Source organism: Silurus meridionalis, chromosome 3, assembly GCF_014805685.1.
Source record: "Silurus meridionalis isolate SWU-2019-XX chromosome 3, ASM1480568v1, whole genome shotgun sequence".
Classification (NCBI taxonomy): domain Eukaryota; kingdom Metazoa; phylum Chordata; class Actinopteri; order Siluriformes; family Siluridae; genus Silurus; species Silurus meridionalis.
The window spans coordinates 29392886-29416787 of record NC_060886.1 but is presented as its reverse complement, the minus strand read 5'-3'; the positions used below and the strand labels follow the sequence as shown (position 1 = coordinate 29416787).

The following is a 23902-nucleotide window of genomic DNA, read 5'->3' as shown; positions in this document are numbered from 1 at the left end:
TGCCTCGAGGCTATTTTATGTACAAATCAACCCAAAGGGGGAATTATCACTTAAAAGAAATAGGATAGAGAAGATTCTAAAAGGATCAAGAAGGAACACTATTAGGGAAGGGTGGACGTTGGGGGATTTTTCTGGCAGTGAACTTTTTTCATTAAATTATTATTGTATTATTATTAGTAGTATTAGTATTATTATTATATTAAATATAGTTAAAGGTATTTTCAGATTCTTGTTTTTTCTTGTCTATTGACCGATCAAAAAAAGGTTTTTCTACTGGACCAAAGATAAAATTGTGTTTTTCTAAATGGTTAAAAATAATAGATTTTTGTAGACGCTGTTTCAGCTTTATTTTTTTCTTTAGTGTTTGGATTGCCTGGGAGTCTAATATTACTCTGGGCCCTTATAACAATCCATTCTAAATCAACACTCATTGCAATTGCACGTTAGGTCCACATCATTTCATGGGACTGCCCCACTGATTTATTACCCAGCACATCCACTTAGTCCGGCGTACCTGCTGACTTACGGAGCGCCAATATTGCGATTTGAATAAGAGCAGTATGCGAGTGGAAGATTGCATTGGAAATTGTTTTTTTAAATCCCACAGTGCAGTATGAATATCAGATTATCAGCATATGAACAGGACAATGCCCCTATTTACCAATTGTGAAAAAATATGAATAACGTCCCTAGAGACACAACATTCAAGCGGAGCATTATTCACTTTGATGACATTCTTATTTATGCTTCTTGCATTTGGCCACATGCTGGAAAATTAGTGGAATGGTATGAAAAAGTGCAATATCACTTTTCCAGCTCAATAATAAGCTCCTAGTCTATGCATGCACTGTATAAGTAGAAGCACGTGAAACCCTTCCTGATTGGCTAGGACTGTTATCTGTACCACAGCCTTCATGTTCACACATTGCTCTTGATTTGAACAAGGATGGTTAAATGGTAAAAACTCTGGGTTGTTGATCAGAAGGTCATAGATACAAATCTCACCACTTCCAAGCTGCCACTGTTGGACCTTTGAGGTTCTAGAGCTGTTAATCCAGATGCCAAGAGTGTTTTCCCCAAACTTCTGACAGGCACTATATATATATATTGTGTATTCACTTGTAGTAAAGCGAATGCCATTTCTGTTTGGTGGGGGTTTTTTCCCTTTGCGTGTGGAGCTAAGTTAGCTTTTAAAAACAGTTGTTGTGTTGTGTTTCTTGAACTCTTAGGGAACCCTATAATCTAATCAAACCCACTCCACCTCACCAAATCAGTCCCCTGCCTTTACTCACGCTGTCCGACCGAACCATAGAGTGGGTCGTCATGTAGTTTTATATTGATCGTTAGTGATCATTACTTCTGTGTTGACAAATTGACCCAAAACACACTCCGATGGCTTTACAAAAATTTGCTACCCAGCCAAAAGGCTGCACAAAACATTTTCATTTTATTCCGGTCTGCAATGTGTTTTTTAAAAGAATCAAAATTTTAAAAAGCTCACTTTCCTTATGTTTCAAATTCCCACACTTTTGTAGCTGCAGTTTTTTTTCAGTTAATTAGGCTCTCACTGATTCTACATTATAGTGAGTTCCATTTTCATTATACATGTCATTACATTCATAATTCAATCACACAATACGTACACTATAATAGTAATATAATACGCACGTAATTGCTCATGAAAATATATGAACCAAACCAAATATATAAATCTAATCAGAATTTCGGTACAAATACATGCACCGTTATACACTTAGTATGTATATGATATAGATATAGACAGATACAGATTTAATATGTTGCAGTGTGAGTGTCACTAAAATGTCCATTTGCCGAGATTAAAGTGACACTGTGCTGTGTATGTTATATGCATGTTATATAACTATTCTACATTGATTAAATTCATGCAGAAATTCAGGGGACGCTGGTCTAGAGGACTGCCCATGGGCTGTCTAAAGATAGACAAAAGGAGCTGCCAATAACAAATGTTGAGGCTAACCTAATTGTCTTAATCAAATTTCTTCGAATCAGTCTCACATGAATGTTATTTTCCTTTTCCACATACTCAAGACAAGCAATGTCATCATGCTGAGTTGTTTGTAGGTTTGTTTTTTAGCCTGCCCTTAGACCTGCCTTCCCATCATTATCTATAAGTTTTTTGCATTACTCGTAACGAATCGGAGAGTCAAAAAAAAAAAAACGTGCCCATGAGAAACTCACACATTTCAGCCCACTTGACCGCTTGCTGCAAATGAATACTGACACTAATATACTGCCTCCAAGACTTAAGTGATTATGCAAATGTATGAGAAAGATAAACAGAATAAATAAAGTAAGACATCGGCTATTCGGGCTCCGCAGAGAGAAGTCGATGCGCAAGAAGCAGGGACAGAAATGTTAATGTCGAATGACTCATTATCGGTCTTCCGAGAAGCAACCCCCAGATGTCTTTATACCGGCTCTGTTTTTTTTTCCCACTCAATATTAACTATAACAGATTCCATTATAAGAGAATGGAGAAAATGACATTTTTGTTACTCGTTTAAAAGGAAAAAAAAAAGAATCTTCGCAAGTTTCAAGATCTTTGATAAGGAAAAGGAAACAAGAAAATGAGAAACTCACTCTGTCTTTGTTGGCATTCATTAAAGGAAATTGTCAGGAGGAAGTTTTCTAATTGTCTCAGTGCAGCAGTAATATCCTATTGCCGGCATCCAAAGTGCCTAAACTTTCCACAGTCTCTCAAGCTTATGTTGTTGTTTTCTACATTTACACTTGACTAATTTCTACACATTTATATTACAAAACAAATATTCCAGAAATAAATATTCACATTTTCCACTTCTATAAAAATTCAGTTTTTTTAACTAGCAAACTAAAAGCTCATAGCCATATCAATATGTTAATATGTGGAACATCTGAAGCGTATCAGACATGAATAATATTAAACAAAAGGAGCTTTTCACAAGCTGGATAAAAAAAAAGAAAATCTTAATACGAGTAGATCCTAATATCTGTCCATCAATTCCAATCCAATCAAATCAGACAATCCATTCATCCATCCAGTCATTCAACAAACCCTATCCAACCAATCATTTCCAATCCAAATCAATCCCCAACCAATTTATTCATCCATCCAGCCATCCATTTTTCAATCCATCAATCCAGCCATTCATTAATCCCAATCCAAACAATCCATTATTTTCAATCTAATCCATCCATCCCCAACTAATCCATCCATCCATCCATCCATCCATCCATCCATCCATCCATCCATTTCCAATCCAATCAATTCCCAACCAATTTATTTATTCATCCAGCTATCAATCCTTCAGTCCATCAATCTAGACAATCACAATCCAAACAATGACTAATTTCCAATTTAATCCATCCATCCATCCATCCATCCATCCATCCATCCATCCATCCATCTCAAGTCAATCAATCCATCCCCAATTAATTAATCCACCCAATCCATTACTTCCAATCTAATCCACCCATCAGCAACCAGTTAATTTATCCATCCATATCAATGTCAATCCAATCCATTAATCCCCAAAATATTAATTAATCCACCCACAACCAATCCATCCATCCATCCATCCATCCATCCATCCATCCCAATCAATTCCAATCCAATTAATATTTTAATCCGAGTTCAATCAATTCATTCATCTCCGATTTATCTATCCACAAAAATAAGTGAATAAATGAATGAATCAATCAATCATTCAGTGAAATAATAACCATCTTTTCTGGGAAGATGTTCCACTGGTTTTCTGAAAGATTTCGGCTCGTTCAGCCCACAAGCCCATTACTAAAGTCAGGTAATTTAATTACAAGGAAGCAGCCAGGAATCACTAATACGTGGAAATGATCAAAAAAGCTACGACACACATATATAAATACTGTTCATTTATCTGTGATTAAAAATGTAAATCAAGAGACGGACTTCGCATTGTACTGGGAAAAGCACAACACAATAAAAGCATAATAATTAAGCTCAGGTGGTGAAAGCAGCTGCTGGCATGTGGGTGTAAATATTTATGCTTGCAGCATTAGATCGGTAATTTCTACTTTGTGCTGTGTTAAAGGTAACTATCATTAAAGGCGACTTTGTAATTCTAAAGATATGCTAAAACTAATCGTCATGGACGGTTTAAATTAGCAAACGTGAATGGAATGGCGAATGGTCAAGGTCATGACACGGGGAAACAATGATCTGAGCGAAACAAAAATACAGCAATCAGAACGAGCATTATTTAGAAAAATAGTGCCTTGTGTGTGTGTGTGTGTGTGTGGACTATTAGTGAGGTGTTAATTAAATATGACATTGAACATGCTGGTGTGTGTGGATATTGTAGTCCAGGAAGTCTGTGCACAAAGCCAGCTCCATAAAGATCTGCTTTACATGTTTTGGATAAGATCTCCTGCTATAAAGCTCTGACCTCAACCCAAGCCTCCTCACCTCACCTACATCAGTATCTGACATTTACTTGTAGCTGAATAAGCACAAAATCTCCTCAAACATCTACTGGAAACATCCTTCCAGAATAGTGGAGCTCATTATTACAGCAAAAGGGAATTAAATGTGGAATGGAATGTCCAAAAAGCACATACCAAACTTATGGCTAGGCATCCACAAACGTCTTTGTTCCACCATGGCTATCTTTAGTCCAGCTATTGTTCAGAATTTCTCATCCAGTTAATCATATCCAGAGGTGGAAATTTTACTTTTGTAATTTTACTTTTACTTGAACTTTTAGTCTTCAGGGCCACATGGCCGATATCCCATTGTTCTCAGGTGGTAATGTTTACCAGAAGGGAGAAGACTAACCGTGACTGATCATGACCATGACCTTCATCGTTCTAAAGGTCTAAGCCTCAAGATCATGTTTTTTCTATGAAAAACGTATAACGAATGTATTTGCTGAATGTGTGTAAGCATTTCACACACAAACAACATGCATAAAAAATGCACTACTTACACAATTATTGTAATAATGAATCACAGATTCATCCACTGCTGCAAATCCTGGTTTATTTAAAAAAATAAGGTTTTACTGAACAACATGTCGTAAAGCATTTTTGCTCCAACCAAACAATAGTACTGTAATTTAGATGGTTATTTTTTGGTTTACGTCACAGTACTTCGTTTGGTGTCTTGTTTGTATGTGTTTAGAATAACTTTTGCGTTAAAAAAACTACATCTTAGTGGTAAAAAATATATATATATATATATATATATGGTGGTTAGAAAACAAATGAGATCACGCAGTAAAAAAAGGAAAAGAAAGGCGGAATCTTGGGCCTGAGCATTCACTCTATTTAAGTTTGTTTCATTTAAAGTTTTTAAATCATATTAAAATAAAAATTATTCATGGGGAAAAAATTAAAAATCACGGGCCAGAAACTACTGCGCTGATGATTGATGTGTGGAGAACAAACCGCCAAATTAACTAAAAGCTAAGATGGAGTCGAACTTCGAACGTTTCGATGCCGTCTAATCGAAAGCAGTCAATCGATTTCGCTCATTATCATGAATGACATCGTTACAGGAGAATTTAATTTTTTCTGCCAAAGTGCATAACTGACATTAGACTCAAGTCATGAACTGTAGTGTTTTGATTGCATTTTAATTTGTAAAGATACAACCAATTAAAAACAATCTTTTGGAGATTTGTCTTTTTTAAACTACACTAGAATCTCCCACCCCATAATCCGCTGTTAAATAAATAAACGATCTTATCTATGGTAGCTAGTTTAACAATGCTACGAGTAATATTACCCAGCTAATAACTAGCCCGTAACACCATGCTAGTAATTTATCAGAAATCTTTTTATAATATAAAGACTTTATAATATGTACATTTTAACTGGAAATCTGATATAAATAAGGTATGCTGTACTTTTTATTTATTTATTTTTAACAGTATACATGGTGTTCCTGGACTTTAAGGACCTCGACTAAAAAAGCTAATTAAAGTTAGACCAAGTGCACTTCCCTGCATGAAAGATTAAACACTGGAGATACAAGCCATTCATCTTTTGATAGCAGAGCACCAGGAAAATGGAAAACGATTTTTTTTCCAAGAGTGTATACCTTTTCAAATAGAGGCGAACACTGTATTTGTCCTAAGAATTCTATTTCTGAGTTGTTTTTTTCCATTTGCATTTTAGCAGGCACTTTTATCTAAAGCGAACTTATGTATACTTTTGTCATCGATATATGTGAGCAGTTGAGGGCCTTGTACAAGGGTCCAAAATTGCTACCACCAAATTACGCTTTCCCATAAGAACTCCAAGAACCCCATAAGAACCCTGAAAGTATTCTGTGGTATCTGGTGCCAAGATGTTCGCAGCAGATCCTTTCAGTAGCAAGGAGGATCTTTGATTGACTGTCCAGGACATCCTGCAGGTGCTTGATCAGTTGGAGATCTGGGGAATTTGGAAGCACCATCTTGTTCCAGAACAATGCTTTGGTGTCTCAGAGAGCATTAAAAGTTTTGCTTCAATGGTTTTGGGCTACAACTGCTATGAACAGTTTTGCAGTCAAGTGTCCATCAGTGAACAGTTGAGAATTTCAGCAATGATGGAACTATAATGAACGGATCTCTGGTTGTCACTCAGATGATGATGGGTTCTCTTTTGAATCGGATTGTTTGCAAGGTTTCTCTCAATTTTATCCTAAAATATAGGAAGAAATCCACTATGAATATTCTATAATTTTTTTGTGGAACATAAACCACAGTGCAATCGAGACTCAGGTGATAAGCTTAGAGCATAATTCTGGACTTATTGAGTTCTTATCAGGCTGAGCTTTTCATTTATCTTCCTAATACTTCAGACCCATTTAATTGCACATTTTCTGGAGGGATTTTTGTCTGTTGAAAAATAATTACGTTGCTACTGTTCAAATGTTGTTCCTTGGTAGACTTTTTTCTCCCAGCCATCATTTCCATCATTACATCTTGTTTCGGGGAGAAACGAAAAACCCAAGTCCCAGATCTATTCTTCTTCCAGTTGACCCTGATTTACATGACAGCTGGTGCTGGATTGCTTCTCACTTGGGAGATGATTTCAGGCTCTGCCTTGTCAAAAAGAAACTTTTTTTAATGCAGTTTAAAAAAAAAAAAAGTACATTGTTAATGTGGCTGCTGACTGCATAAAAAACAGGACCGAGCAGTTCAGCGGACATGATGTTTACGTCGACAACTTGTAAGTAACAAGTTGCTGGCAACATTAATGGAGGTTTAATACTATTTTTTTCTGCAAATTGTGCTCAAATGGACTCAAAATCGCGACAGCCGTCACTGCAACCTGCAGCTGGTCAGAAGGAGCGAGTCAAGTTGTACTTTAACTTTATGCAACTTTGCAGTTTTTACAGTAATAATAGCAGCCAGGAAAGCATCGCTAATCATATTGACAAGCATGAGGTGAACGTTCGGTTAAACATGTTCCTGAGGTGCCCGGCGTTCTCCCCGATTCATCCACACGCCCTTTCGGTGGATGGAGTTCTCGTGTTGTGACACACTTTTTTTTGAGCACCTCAAGAACTTTGAGGAAGGATTTAAACTGTATTTATTTATTGACAGTCTTCTAAAGTGGCTCAGGAACACAGGTTGCAGGAACAGTTCTTCAGTTAAGTGTCCATCACTAAACAGAGCACCTATACATTTACAACATTTGGCAGATGCGATTTTCCAGAGCGACTAACATCTGAGCAGTTGAGAGTTAAGGGGCCTTGCTCAAGGGCCCAGCAGTGCTGGGATTTAAAGTTGTGACCTTCTGATTCAAAGTCCAATGTCTTAACCAATAACCACTGACCTACCACCTTTTAACAATAGTGGACCTGATATGAATTTACATTTGGTGATGAGGATGGGTTAAGTCTGGTTCTTCTCAAGGTTTCTTTTCATGCCCTCCCCCTATCTGCCCCAGTCGCCACTGGCTCGCTCATTGGGGATAAACATAGAATTATAAGGAACAAAATTATAGACACTAAACTTCTACATTCTTTTATCCTTTATCTCCGTAAAGCTGCTTTGCGCTATACAATTAAAAACGAATTGGATTGAAACTCCACCAGGGGTTTTTGGATATTTTTGGACTGATCTCAGTGATGCACTTGTGAATGATCACTTGGCTTCACAAGGCTGCTACACACACACACACACACACACACACACACACACACACACACATTATTTATTTCAATGGAATCAACTGGCAACATTGAGAAAATGACTTAAATTGGCGTATCCATTCACAAAGTTGAGAAAAGTTAGTAGGATTTAGTATTTAGTATATTTAGTATAGTTACCTATAGAGTTACCAAACTTTACCCTAATACCCAGTAGTACTGCCATCTACGGGCGACTTTATAGTACATTGACAGGTAGTGACAAAGGTAACATGACGAATCACATGGTTTTAATCCCAGATTACTCATACCTTTGCTCTTATTGGCTCTTGTTTCCAAACCGTAGATTCTCCTTTCTGATTTCTAGCTTTTCATGCAAACCATTGATTCGCCTTTATTTAATCTGCTTCTAGTATTTATTTAATTTGCTCGATACTACTCTGGTTTCCAGCATTGTTTCTCAGGCTGGCAGCCAAAGTCACATGGATGCATTCCAAGAGTTCTAAACAGACAAATTTGCAGCGATGAAAAATGTATCTTATTAGCCCTGGAGTCCAACTTTTCCTTTTTCTTTCAACTTTATCAAGCTTTTATTGCCTTTTCCACAATAAACAGTAGAGTCTGTGGGTAGAGGGGTGTTTCATCAGCCACAATGCTGGTCACTTTGTTGTTCAAAAAGAAGAAAGAAAGAAAGACCCAAAGAACCTTCTGTCCTGTTCTCACTATGGCAGTGGTGGGCAGTAAGAAAGTAAATGTAATTCATTACTGTACTTAAGAAGCTTTTTCACATTTCTGTACTTTACTGAAGTATTTCCATTTGGGGAGACTTTTACTTGACTACATTTCAGATTGTCAAATATCCTACTTTTTACTACATTTTGTGAAATCAGTCGTTCCTTTTGATTTGAGTTGCTAAAAATTTAACTGGTCAAACATGCAGCAAGTCCCCAATCAGGGTCGAGCTCTCGCTCTGTTTTAAACTTGTTTTGATTGGCGCTTGGTGTATTTTCAGATCAACATACAGTTCAGCATTAGTTCAACAGCAAGCAGAACATTGAGAAAGGAATAAATAATGAAGAAACTCCTGACTAGAACTTGCCACAACACACGTGGGATTATTTTGCACGATTGCTACTTTCCTTTCGCATTTGGGGGACACACAGATTTGAACCCATGACTTTTCGATCCAAAGTCCAATGCCTTAACCACTAAGCTACCACCTCCCTAGAGAGCTGGTGTTGAGAGACAGGGTGAGGTTCTTCCACCATGTCTACAGAAGAACCTTGTGTTGTACTCAATCGGTTCTTCAACACCAGCTCTATTAAAAAAAAAAAATGCATTCCTAGAAAGTCACAATTAAAAAAGATTATTCATGCAAAGCACGGGCACCTGCTGAGGAATTTGGGTATTTCCCAACTGTATTCTTTAACTAAAATACACCGACTGTGTGAGTAATAGAAAAGCAACTTTTGGACACTTTCACGACTATATACATCCTTTAAACTAAGGTATATATAAAATAAAAAAAAACGGGAAAATTAGATTCAGCAGTTTGTGCGTCCGCTATAACCTGTGGTCATCTCCCTCAAAAAAAAAAAGTCAACTGTATCATTATCTCTGCTTGTTACTGGGCTGCTTTCAGCTGGAGGCATCCCTCGAGCTCAATAACACGTTACAGCCAGCACTTCCCAATATATCTGTCACTGATTACTTTGATTCATCTTATCTCAGCTGAATATCTTAATCCAATTACATGTGTGTCAGCGGCCACTTAAGGGAGGAAAACAGCAGGTAATTAACTTTGGATGAGGTTCAAGGGGAGGATGCAGAGCAAACGCTAGATTCCTGCCATTAACTGCCCCTTTGTTGTCTTTGGTTTGCTCATCATTTTAGCAAGCAAGATATGGACAAAGGATTGTGGACACCTGGCCATAGAATTTTTAACATCCCATTTCACATATAGTCTTAATTTACTGTTAGAAAAACCTCTTCTATGAAGATTTAGATTTTTGTGCTCCGGTACCATGGACAGCGATCCAATTCATCCTCAAAGTGTCCATCAGGTTTGAATGCTGTCAACCTTATCTTCATGACGTTCATTGTCATGCTGGGACAGGGTTGGGTCTTCTAGTTCAAGTGAAGGAAAAGTCATCCTCTACAATCCAACTTTTTGGAACCACATATGCTTGGGAAGTCATGTGTCCCTTTAGTGTAGATAAAACAGTGTTCAAAACAAAACCAAAAAAAAGGATATACATACATTTTTAGCAGGAGACTGAATCCTCCTGATATCTATTGTTTGGAAAGGGAATCGGCTTATTCGCCTGTCACGCACTGGTAATCAGACGGATGCTCTAAATGCTAATATCAGCTCAGACCGAGTTCTCTAATAACATCATCTGCAGCGTGGATTAATTTTCGTTATTTATTAGATTAAAGACTACTATAAAAAAACTATTCTGCTGCCATTTGGCACTCAAGGATACATTATTCATAGAAGTGTATAAACTGACTGTAAATTATCACACCCGGCACTTAATATTAACTCGATTCATACCGTATGCATTATGCATTACGGGCTCTAAAGCTGTGCAGACGCAAGCAGAACTGGGTAGGACAATGTCCTCGTACTTCTAATTCGTTTGAGATGCTTGGTTAGCCGAAATTATTCCAGTTGTTTCTCGGCTCAGAAATGAACACATCTGGACAATTCCCCCTGAAAAGGATTGGGATTTGTGGCAGCTAACTATCTATTATCCATTCTAAAATGTTGTTTTATTATTTATTTGCATTTGCATATTATTTATTTGCATTTATGCCATTTATCCAGAGCGACTTAACATTTCTCTCATTCATACAACTATGTAGTTGAGGGTTTAAGGCCTTGCTCAAGGACCCAGGAGTGGCCGATAAGCAGTGGTGGGATTTGAGCTCACGACCTTCTGATCAGAAGTCCATCATCTCTACCCACTGAGCTCTTCCTTCTCCTATTCCTTTACAACCACACACCATCATCTGGCATCACATGCTATCACATGGTATTACTGTTTCCATCTCCAAATGTCCAATTTCAGTCTTTGCCCAAAGGATCCAAAGAATCCAACGAAACCTACAGTATGTAATTTTCTGAGCACAAGTGTCTCAAGGTTTTTGTGTTTTGTGCGTTCCTTTGTGAGATGCTTTTCTGCTCACCGTGCTTGTAATGTTTTTTTGCATTACTGTAACCTCTCTGGTCACATGCTCTGGTCTCCATGGTTACATGCTTTTCCCGTTCTCATGTTTGAATATTTGGTTTCCCACCACCCAATCAGCTAATTTAATAATTGCATGAGTAAGCAGGTGGACAAGTCTTTGAAATAAAGTAGTGTATATAGATCTGTATATACGCTATATGGACAAATGTTCGTAGACACCTGACTGTAAGATTGGTGTCGTTTTTAAAAACCGCATTCCACATTAAGTGCCCATTTGCCCTTACAATATAAGAGCTCAACTCTTCTGGGAAAATGTTAATGACGAAAGGGTTGTAAAATCAGAGCTCCATAGCAGGAGATCTTCCACTCCAAACCATGGAATACAGGAGCATTGTCATTCTGGAGCAGGTTTGGGTCTCCTAGTTCTCCTATGCTCCCACATCGTGTGTCCCAATGCATTTGTCCATATAGTGTATTTTTAACTTATACAAAAAATACAAGGACTCGAAATGTGAAAAAGTTGCAATGGATTTACATTAAGAACAAAGGGCATTTAGGTACATGGAGGGGAAAAAAGTTCCTCATTCACTTTTAGAGAACGCAAGATCTCATTTAGGAAAATGGCGAAGCTCTCATTTTATCTATCTCATAAACTATTCAAAATGGCAAGAATGAGGCGCTTTTCCCTAATAATGGTCAATGCCATAGCACCGCGGCGCCCATCAACACACTGACCTCTGCTGCTGCGCGTAATACCGCCGCCGTAAACATATCGCATTGACCGATTACCTCGGAACGGCGTAGTACGGCTGGAGCGGAACCGTCCTCTAAATTTAGGTGCATTGATCAGGACATCCACTGTGCTCAATAAATGAATTACCTTGGGAGAGATGGCAGCAAATGGCTTTGTGTCTAATGCATATACTCGTGTTCGCTCTGGTAGCTGGAGACAACAGCGGCGAGGCGAGTGGTGAGGGGTTGGGGTGAGGTGGGTATTTGGGGTGTAGTAGATCATGGGCAGGGAAGCAGGGTGCTTGAGGAGGGAAGGGGGAGGGGAAGTGGTGGTATCGAGGAGCGTGAATTGATTTCCTTGCATATTAGAAAATTGTTATTGCAAAGATGTTAGCAAGTGAATGGAGAAGTGACAGACATTTTTCATCCATTACCTTGAGCAATACGCCGGTTCAATATGAGGCAGGGAACCCAATTATTTTCTTCATACTCCATCAGCCATCGAGTCCGAGCAGCATTAGACAGATCTGCCACAGATTTCTTCGAGGAGAATTTAGGAAAAAATGGTTGGCTGTTACATTTGCACAAAAAACCCTGTGAACAAAGAAAAAAAAAAAAAAAGATATGTTACAAGATACCATTGTTTGTCATATAAATCATACACTATGGATAACGTCTTTGGACACATGACCATAATATTGGTCCTTTTTTGAACATCTCATACCACATTTACTCCTTGTTTGCTTTAATAATAACCTCGAATCTTCTGGGAAGGTGTTTCACTAGAATTTGGAGTGTTCCTGTGGAGATTTATTAAAATTCATTATGCACAAGGGCTTTAATAGAGGCTTTAATAGAGGCAAGTAATGATGTAGGTAAGGAGGCCTAGGGTGCAGTCATTGTTCCAATTCATCCAGTTCAATAGGTTTGGAGCTCTAGAGTGGGAGGTTTGGATTTCGTAATTCAACTACCGGGAAAATTTCATGCTACATCATCCAGTAAACATCCTATACGAGTGTGGGTCTCCAACTTGGGGGTAGAGGTTTGGTTAAGAAGCAAATATAGCTGAAAATGTCAGGTGTCCCTAAATGTTTTCTATATAGCCCAATTTGGGGAAGTGGTAGCAAAGTGGTTAAGGCTCTGGGTTACTCAAGATGTCACTCTTGGGGGTCCTTGAGCAAAGCCTTTAACCCCCTGTGCTCCAGGGGTGCTGTAACATGGCTGACCCTGTGCTCTGACTCCACCTTCCAACCATCGCTGGGTAACAATTTAAGGAAGAACCACATATGGCTGAAGAATTCAGGTGTCCCAATTTGTGTGTCGACTTTTTTACTTTCATACAGGTGGTCCTTTGTAGCAATAATGATTGGCGAATGTATAACTCGCTAACTAATAAAGCCACCAATTAACATAATGAGTAGCTTCTTAGAAATATGTCAAACAATAAAATCATAATATTTTATGTATTTAATATTTCTAAATTGCGCTCAACACCCTAAAGTTTCTAGTACAGCCATGAAGCTCTGTCCATGTTCTGCCTGGTCCTCTCAAAATCTGTCTAGATCTCCTACATGGGTCATTGGTACTCTAAAATGTGTACCTGCTTAACAGCAGTAGCAGAGGATCAGAAATCATCAAACAAAGCAAAACAAATCATCTACTGTACAGTCCATTCATCCAAGGCCCTTAACCCTCTGCTCCACAGTTGCTGAAACATGGCCGACCCTGCGCTCTGACTCCAGCTTGTTAACATCGCTGGAAAATGCAAAGAAATAATTGAATTGTGGGATCAATAACATTCTTAATAAAATAAAAATATATTTAGACAAAAACGCTCTGTTCCTGACTTGTACTATTGCAATAATAGACCTCCTCACGTCTCATGTTCGTGTACGTGACGTGAACCGACTGAGATGATTAGCTGCTGTCGGTAACGGTGCTTTCGTGGGGTTTTCTTTGACTTAGGTGCATCCATATATACTTTATCATCGCATTACAGTACAAAAACTCGATTGCAAAAATATGTACTTTCGCGATTATCTGACTACAGTTAAACGACACGACCACGGGACGCTAATGATAACGCTAATGTCAAGGAAAGCAGGAGAAAGAGGGTGTGTTTTTCGACTGCCAGATTCGAGGGAACCGCAAAAGCCGTGCGATCAGATGCGTCTTTTTAATCTTCCTCGCATTCGACACATGCTTTTCCCGAAGTTCGAAAGCGCATGAATATGCGATGAGGGCTGTCAAAGGGTTTTGAAATACAACCGCCGGCTCTCCACCACACCCTCGTCGAGAGGAGAAAGAAAAAAAAAGCACATTGTTGAGGCTGAGAGGCTCCCCCTTGAGCAGAACGTGGGAGTCGAGGCGTTCCGGCAAGAACGTGATGAGTTTCTGAGTGACAGGCCATCGTTCTTTAATCTAAAACGGCCCGCCGAGTGGCACGGCTTTAAAACGTCCACCTCTGTTTAGCGGCTTTATCAGGGCTGACACAGTCGCCGTAGTCCTAATGCTGCACAGATGGCGTGGAAGCACGGTGTCACCATTTGTCATCAAAGCACCTAGCGTGACAGTCGCTCCAGTGACAGAATATGAATGAGGAAAGGAGCGCAGAGGGCTCTTTTAAACATATTGGAAGAGTGTGTGCCTGTTCTCCAAAGTTCAACAAAGACATCTGGATCTTCTCCGGGTTTCACGCGGAATTTATCATTATTCGCCGAAGTCTGTGCAATCGGCAAGGTGGCATGACCGCGACTCCAATTCGGAATTATAACAAGGGGCGTGGTTAGCGCTTAAACATTTTTATATAACTTTGTTGAGCCACATTTGGTGCTCATATATAAATATATACACACATATGCTAGTTCTTTCTAGCAGGAGATCTTCTTCCCAACCCATATCTTCATCAAGTTGGCTTTGTGCACAGGAGCAGGTTCGGGTCTCCTAGTACAAGTGAAGGTAAAATTTCATGCTAGCAAACCCAAAGACATCCTAATAGGGGTGTAACGGTACATGTATCCGTACTGGTGAAAATCCTTAAAACCCCGAATTCCCTCAGGAACATATTAAGTGGTGGACCGCTAGTTTTGATTTCCACCTCGCACTTTAAGCGCAGTGTCGCTCTTCGATACGTACCGAAAACAATTTATACTGCGTATTCGTGAAATCGCAGCTGCTTCCCGTCGTCGCCAACGATTTTACGATAAGGATTAGTTTTTGTTTTATTAGCAGTTTCTCTTAAAAGGAGAAATTCCTGACAATCCCACATAGAGAGCATATGAGTATTAATGAATGAAGGATTCAAGTGATTAATTCATTTATGGAAAATAAATAAATTGACATATTAAAAAAAGACATTTGATATATTATGCTGAAATAAGAACATTTAAATGAAAAATATCTTCGGAAAATCTTTTGTTAAATGTAAAACACACACTTATTACCCAAATGGGGTCTAAATGTAATCATATGTTTACTAAATGTAAACATATAGTAAATTAAATATATATTTAACTCGACTTTAATTACATTTTTCGATTCATTTAATTTTATTCAATCCACTTAATTTGTGACAATTTGATTATTCAATTTACTTAATATAATAGTGTATTGCATTCATTTGGTTTATTCCATTTTAGTTTTCATAGAACATTTTTATTTTATTTAAATCAAGCAGGAATATTATTTCAAAGTTTAAAAAAAAAAAAAAAGTAAAACGTTCATGCTCACAAATGCTAATAATAACAATAAACGTTTATATTAAACGACAGGCATTTTTGCATTTCTTTTCCTGAACGGTACCGAAATTGAACCGAACCGTAACTTATAACCGAAGTCGGTATGGAGCCGTGAATTTCGTGCAACGTTATTATTTGTCTGCCTCCAACTTGGTGGTAACAGTTTCAGGAAGAACCTGAAAGAAACTGGAGAATTTTAGGTTTCTCGATTTTTGTCGACTTCCCACTTCCAACTCGTACACTAAACTGTTTCCTTCAAGTGGTCCTTTGCAGCCACCAATAAGCAGAATGAGCAGCTTTTCAGAATCATGTCAAACAATAAAATATACATTTTTAATGTATTAAATATTTCTAAATTACACCTAACCAAAAATTTCTAATAGTCATGAAGCTCTATTCATGTTTTGCCTGAATCACTCGAAATCTCATCAGTTACATTCTTACTCAATTTTCTTTTCAGACAATGCAAAAAAACAACAAAGAAACAATAAGAACAAAAAGAACCCAGTCTATTCTTGCAAAAATACACTTTTGCTATCTTCATCCTGAAAGTCATCATGGCTGAAATCCATTCAACCTCCTGGGTATATTTGAATCCTGATGTTTGCAGTCATCCTTCCATAGACACATCACACAAATTTCACTTCACTGCATAAAAGATGGAAAACTAAAGAAATCTAAAGGGAGGAAGGAGTTCAAACTTTGGTCCCTTCAAGCTCACTGGCGTTGAACTACTTAAGCAAAGCTTTTTTTTTATCAATTTGTTATTGTTTTTGCATAAAAGGGTCATATACAAGTGCATTAAAATGGTTCCTCATAATGAACAGATCAAACCGACCCTCTGAACCCCTCCAAACGCCCACCCCCCCACCAGTCCCCAAAGTCTAAGCCACCTCACAATAAAATTGCAATCAAAACAAAATAAAAAGGGAGTTTACAATACTTATCAATTTAAATAAATAAATAAATAAATATACATACAGATACAGTGTTTGAAAAATATGACAAATTTAGGATAAGTAGAGTAACCCATAGAAAATCAGAGGTCTGAAAGTTCAGATTATACCCCAATGATGATGGTATCGCTGAAATCTACACCTGTAAGAAGCTGTAAAAGCTGCGAACGTAAATCCCGGCTTGATTCCATTCGGCGAAATGAGAACGTCTTTCGAAACTCAAACACAAAATACTATTCCATGTAAATCCTATAAAGCTTATTGGTTCTCATTTAAAGAGTCTGGATTTGTTTTTTAATCATTTTTTCTCCCCATTACCAAAACAACTACTGGTAAAAAAAAAAAAACCCAGCCTGCATTTCATTTCTTTAATCCATATTCATTCCCATATGGCTGAGTGGCAGACGTGCATTTTTCTTAAACTCATCAGACCGTTTCGAATTATGCCTGGTCTCCCGAGAACCTATCATAACACTTTACCCACTGCCCTGTAGCGTGGCTGAGAAATCTGCTGACCCAATATAATTAGACAACAATATCCTGCCAAGACACATCCCACTAGTCAAACCTGATTGTCCTACAGAGTCCTTGGTCAGCAAAAAAAAAAAGAAATGAAAAAAGAGAAGCTGGATTTCAAAATAGCTTAAATCTCAGATCATGGACAAGTCCCAGGTATCCCGTACATCTAAGTATTCAAAGTTTTGAACAAATGATGAGTAAAATGATTGAAGGAAATTATGAAATAAATATCATTATACACCATTAAGATGATGTTTTTCTCTTTATGCTTTTAATAAGCTATGCTAATACATGTGTACATACAGCTACTGATACGATACGGTTCCCATTACGATCGAATCGTAATTCAAAACTATGCGGTTCGATGCAATACGGTGGAAACATGTTATGCGACTCAGTACGGTGCAGATAGTTCGCTTTTATTTCTTCGGTTCCGACAGACAGCAAATCATCTATTTACTGAAGTTTCGTCTGACTTCTAATGCATGACCCCTTTCAAAAAGGCCTTTGAAGTTCAAAAAGATCAAATAAAACCAGATTGTTTTTTGTTTCCTGTTCTGTCTCTTCTGTCAGACAGATGCAGATCTACCTCTGCCATGTTAATCTTTATTCTACGTGACTCTCAGGACACCGTAGTGTGGTGATGCGTTATATTCACGTACTGCAAAGGTTCAGCGAGAACAAAACGATCGACATGTATAAAATATTGGTCGAAAGTCGAAGGGACACCATTATATAGGACGTCTTTGGATGTAGGAGCTTAAAATTGTCCCTTCAATTGAGCCAAGAGACCCAAAACCTGGTCCAGTTCCTCTGTGCTCAAAACCAGTTCGGTGAAGATGCATGGGTCGTGAGAGTGAAAGTTCTCCTGCAATAGCGCTCTGACCTCAACCCTATTGAACACCTTTGAGATGAATCGAACATTGCACAAAATCTAGTGGAACATCTTCCCAGAAGAATGGAGGTTTTTAGGAAAGTAAATGGAGACTAAATGTGGAATGGGATGTTCAAAAAAGTACGTGGGAATCTTCCAGTCAGGTGCCACGCAAACTTTGCTCTATCCAGTATATATTTTATACACACATCCATAATTCAATGGAAAACCGATGACAGCTTTGAGCTTTACATTAATATTCCTTTATTGGCTCATTAATCAAAGAAAATGGGGTAAATTTTATACATGTATTCTCTTTCATCTTAGCAGAAAAGAAGACGACGACGACGTCGAAGACGCCCCGAGCTTGTTTGTTTTCCAGCGGAATGATTTTACTCGCTCTTTATGGCGCCATGTGCCGTTTCTGTATGTTGCATAATCGTTGCATCCTGCCACATTTGCATAATCATTTATAGGACATTAGTCATATTCTTTCTTCTTCGTTTTTTTTTTTTATTTTTTTTATTATCTCCGAGTGAAAACGCATATTATTCAGTCCTGCTGTAAATCTAGCCAAGACCTGACAGGTGACAGATTAGTGTGTCATCTAAAATTAGGGCTAATACTCATGCCGCTTATTCGAAATACCTCGTGACGGCGCGAGTGCACGCTTCTCCCTATTTACCACCATTACAATAATAAATGTGAAAGAAATATCGTTTTGAATATTTAGCATTTTTGGCCTCGCTGACAAAAAAATATATTTTGAGGAGTTTTTGAAGAGCGAGCGTGCGGCGAAGTTCTAACAATCAAATCTAGGGGTGAAGGGGAGTAACATGCACCAGTAACATGTGTAAAGGACATAAAATAGATCCGGTAGTAGCTTTTTTCCCCCCCTACAGTAGGTCATGTAACAAGAAGATGACCAAACAAATATATGAATAAAAGCTTTACATGCTTTTGGCATCCAGACAGTTCCTTTCTTTTCCAGATTTGTTGTTTACTAGTTGGAGACTTGTTCCTTTCTTGCGCTTCAGTCCATCTCAGAGCAGTTCAGTAGGATTTAGTAGTGGTGCCTGGGCAGAACTGTCAAACATCTCTGCGGTAGATTTGCCGTTTTACGCAGAATTTCACGTTTGCTCTTTGTTCTAACTTGCTGTCCGTGATGAAATCGCAGACGTGGTAACTCACGTGGTCAGAATAGAACCAGTTCGCGCCGTCAAGAAACCTCTTTATACCACCTTGCATACCTGATATCCCACCTTTCTTGGGCCTTCAGTCATTGATTGGGTCCAGCAATTGCCAGAGACACAGCTACTGGATAAATCAGCACTTTATGTAGAAGAGATAGAGGGGAAAAAAGAACTTTGCACATACATTTGTACCCTCTATTACCTCAGCTTTAGCTAATTAAGATCTGATCACATTTCTGATTGATCAATAAAGTTATACAGTATTAAATATATTATTCCTGACCAATGCTATGTTTTTAACAACATTAGCATATTTCAGGCCTTTTTTTTTTCCCATTGATACTATCCTGAAATATCCTTGTTCCTGATAAATAAATGATTAAATCAACTGTTCAAACAAACAGATAAATGAAAATGACCCCCGTCACAGGAAGCACCTCTCAGCCTCGTCTTGTGAGAATGAGCGACGGTATTTATTGATCCGTGCCGTCTCTCTAACCAATTCTGCTCAAGGTAATATAACATCGGAGCGGCCTTTAAAATGGCAACAGCGAATTCCCTTGAGGGGAAACGGTGAAGGCAAGTCGATAATATTATGATGAAGACAATATCGGGAGACAATTATTTTGTCAGTTTGTTTTTTTGCTTTTTATCCCTACAGAATAATAATAACCAGGATAAAATAGTGTCTTTTTAATGCTGTAAAAGCAGTGCCGTCTATAAGAAGTGAAAACTCCTCTAAGGAGGAAAAATAAAGTCAGCTTTTGGCATCTTTCAGAAAGAAATGTATAGATAAAATCAGAGAAATAATGTACCTACACATCCATACAAATATATATATAAATATATGGACCACTCTTTTCTAGCACATGCCAAAGATGAATGGAGTTAAATACTATTACCGTATTTTCCGGACTATAAGCCGCTACTTTTTTTCCCACGTTTTTCCGGGGTTTTTCCCGGTTTCACAAACTTCCAGCCAAAAAACTGAGCCCCATAACATTAGACCAATGAAATTGCCGAACGGGTTCAGGTGAACCAATGAAATTCTTTATATTAAATCAAATTTCAAATTCAGTGGGTGCGGCTTATATATGGGTGCGTTTAATAGTCCGGAAATTACGGTAATTACATTTTCACTAAATGTATAGTCATTTTCAATCGCAATCATTCTAAATATGTGTTTCAACCACATTTACCATTGGACTTTGAACCTGCAAGGTCAGCGTTCAACCATCAGATAATCTGCTGGACGGTTCTTTAACAAATTTAAGTAGTTTCAGGAATCTCATTAGTTGTTTTCTTTGCTTGCCAATAATGTTTAATCCTTCTATAAAAAGAGCAACATATTTGCCAATACCAAAGACTTTGGTTGGTTGTTTATAACCTTTTATACCAACCTACTGAGAAGCAATAACAGATAAACAACAACTAGTAAACTCACTACGTATATAAATAAAGAGCATGTTATAAATATATACATGTACAGAGGAAGAAACCCTCCTACATGTCTTCATCAGCATTCCTTGTGGCTGGTTTGTCAGATTCAGAAAGAAATGGTTCTGCTTTTTGGATCAGATGCAGCACTTTGATCTGGTTAGGAAGGAAAAAAAAATGAATGCAGTCCTTGGAAATTCACTTTAGCAGCAGTGTCTGATTTTTTTTATAGCAAGTAAATAAGCCATAAAAAAACCATTGCATAAAATAATTAAAAGAATAAGAAGAAAAAACTGGCTTTGGAGGATTTTCAAAAAAGACTTATGCTAATGTATGGCTAACTAATAATAATAATAAAAAAAAGAAAGAAAAATCAAACCCGCTAGTCCTTGATTATTCAAGGACGTCTGTAAAGGATCATTTGTGCTCAGGAGCCGTAGGCAATAAGCCAGAATTACTGTTTTTGAAGGAGAATTTGGTGTTTTTGTAACAGCATTCTGAACTCTCTTATCTTCTCGTATGTCACCCCTAATAAATATATATTATATATATAATGTAGCTAGTTCAAACCGCCCTAATTTGTGCATATGTACTCATAACGAGAACAACTATAAATTAGGAGGGATGGTAATATAAACTCCCCGGTTCTGCTTCACTGGCTTTTTTTCATTAACACTTCCTTTCCTCATGTCTCCACAAAAGAAACTTTCATTACTATGAAAGTGCAGTTAAAGAAGATAACCATATAATAACTATAACGGTAATATGGGTTTCAGCGATGGAGCTCGGATGAGAAATCCTGAACGAGAACGCCGCCCACGTGAAAGGTTCACCTAAAGTTGAAATAATTTCCAGGAATATGGCACCTCACCATGAGATCTTCCTGGGGGTTTTTTTTTGGACATCGTGTTCCACATTTTATTTCCCTTTTGCTGTTAATATCTTTCACTCCTTCAGTAAGATGTTCCACTAGAATTTCAGTGTGTTTTGTAGAGACGTATTCAGTGATAATAGTAATAAAGACAGGTACTGATACTCCAATAGGGTTGAAGTCAGAGCTCTGCTAGTTCAAGTGAGGAGAACATTTCATGCCAACACCTCCAAAAGCATGTGTTTGCCTCCAAGATTGTGGTGAAAGTTTTTACCATGAATTGCAAAAAAAGAAAAAATCCTCAATCCTTTTATTCATATAAATCCATAAAAAAAATACATTTCCTGAACTGACAATTGGCTGACAGCTGAGTGATGATTGGTTACGAGCTGCAAATGAGGACGGGCATTGCACCGGACACTTGGAACATATTTTTGTGTACACGACTGCTTATACAATAGTGTTTATTGTATTTAAATATTGGCAATATTTTGTCTCGACAACATTTTCCATTTCAATCCTCAAATGTATTTGCATACTGCATCTCATAAATCACTGAAACTGGACAATATGTTTGATTGTCCAAATAATAATGGTACTAATGATCTGTGTAAACCGGTAATCCATAACACTAGAACGTCTAGAAAGTTCCGTTCGGAGTTCATGAATAAATTCGGCGTACCTCAACGGAAATGGATGAGCAAACGGTCCCGAAGGCATGCGTTTATGACAAATTAGGTATCAACGCACGCACAAAATGTGTGTACAAATAACCGTGCATTGTCTGTACATGCCCCAGAGCTGTTAAATCAATCTCGCCGCTGTCTGCCACAGCCCTCCTGCTACGGCCGTCCTCTCAGGTGTGCACTATTCCAGGTTCAATTTGAAGTCGATCGCACTCCGGGCGGGACTCGCGTACGTGAGGAACGCGGGTCGGGGCGTTCGTGCGTGACGAGAAACTGCTAAAAAGCTCTGACAGGGAAAAGAAAGAAGGAAAAAAAAAGCCCTGAACGTAAAATGGCAACAATATTCACGAAGTAAGATCACAAGTCGATTCCGTCTGCGGCAATCGGTCTTCGATTTGATTTGATCAGCACACAACAATGTGTAGTATTATTGTCTGTATGTAAAAATGAAAAAATGATTGGCAAATGAACCGGGAGGTTTAAAATGTTCAATTGGTTCATCATAAAAAAAAATATAGAATAAATCAACATAGAAATTCTATTGAAAATTTGATCAAATAAAGATCATCACAAAATAGAGCTCCAAAGGGGGCTAAAATGTCCGTCTTCCATGATTTCCAAGCATCATGATACTTTATCTGTTTGGGTTAAAACAATAACAAGTACAGAACAAAACAAAAAAATCGATTTCCTGTGGTCTTTTAGAGATTGCGACAGTTTAAAAGGTTATATTCAGAAATAGATTTAATGCTAATGCTAGCAGCTTTATATATAATCTCAGCTGTTTTGTACCAAATCTTCCAAAAAGTGTAAATGTAAGTAAAAAAAAATTAATTTCATGTTTTTATTTCATTTTTGATATTAGTATCCTAATCCCAAATAAAACCAAACGAACTTCCGTTCATCTGGTTTGTGTTTCGCTTGTCAAAATTAACATGGCTTTTTTCATAAGATCAAAATGTTTGCTTCATTAAAAGAGGTTTAAAATCTTCAATTGGTTCATCATATTCCAAAAACAATATGAATAAATCAACATAGAAATTTATTTTAAAGTTTGATCAAATAAAGATCATTAAAAATAGAGCTCCAAAGGGGGCTAAAATGTCCGTGTTCCATGATTTCCGAGCATCATGATGCACAGAACGTGGTCCTTTAGAGATTGTGGCGGTTCGTTTTTGATAATATTAGTATCCTATAATTTTCATTAAAGTTGCAAGAAAATGAAATAATCCCAAATAAAACCAAACGAACTTCTGGTTTGTGTTTCGCTTGTAAAAAAAAATGAACATGACGGCTTCTTTTCATAAGATCAAAATGTTTGCTTCATTAAAAGTGTTTTTTTTCTTTAAAGAAATGCAAAGCACAGAACTGAGAAAAAAAAATCATTTATGAGTCAGAGGAGGTAAAAAAAAAAAAAAGGAAAACATTATGTTCCTGAGCTTGTGAAAGCCCAGGCAACGCTGCACATGTCATTCACAGTCAGATCGGTTGAGTGTGAATTGGCAGGAATTTTTCAAATGCGCATCATATGCCAGCTAAGTCTTATGTCATCACGCTCAAAAA

The 23902-nt window shown here is 37.7% G+C and overlaps 1 long non-coding RNA gene across 2 annotated transcripts in view; it reads right to left on the bottom strand.

The window, feature by feature from the left end:
* LOC124382859 overlaps positions 1–23902 on the bottom strand; it is a 55803-nt gene that overhangs the window by 12566 nt on the left and 19335 nt on the right. Inside the window, exons 2-3 of one of the 2 annotated variants that reach the window (XR_006925130.1) lie at positions 12501–12660; positions 12181–12367 (exon numbers count right to left, since the gene is read on the bottom strand). This is a non-coding gene — a long non-coding RNA (uncharacterized LOC124382859). Of the gene's footprint in view, positions 1–12180; positions 12368–12500; positions 12661–23902 lie in introns of those variants that run through there. The other variant, XR_006925129.1, reaches the window with a different exon arrangement.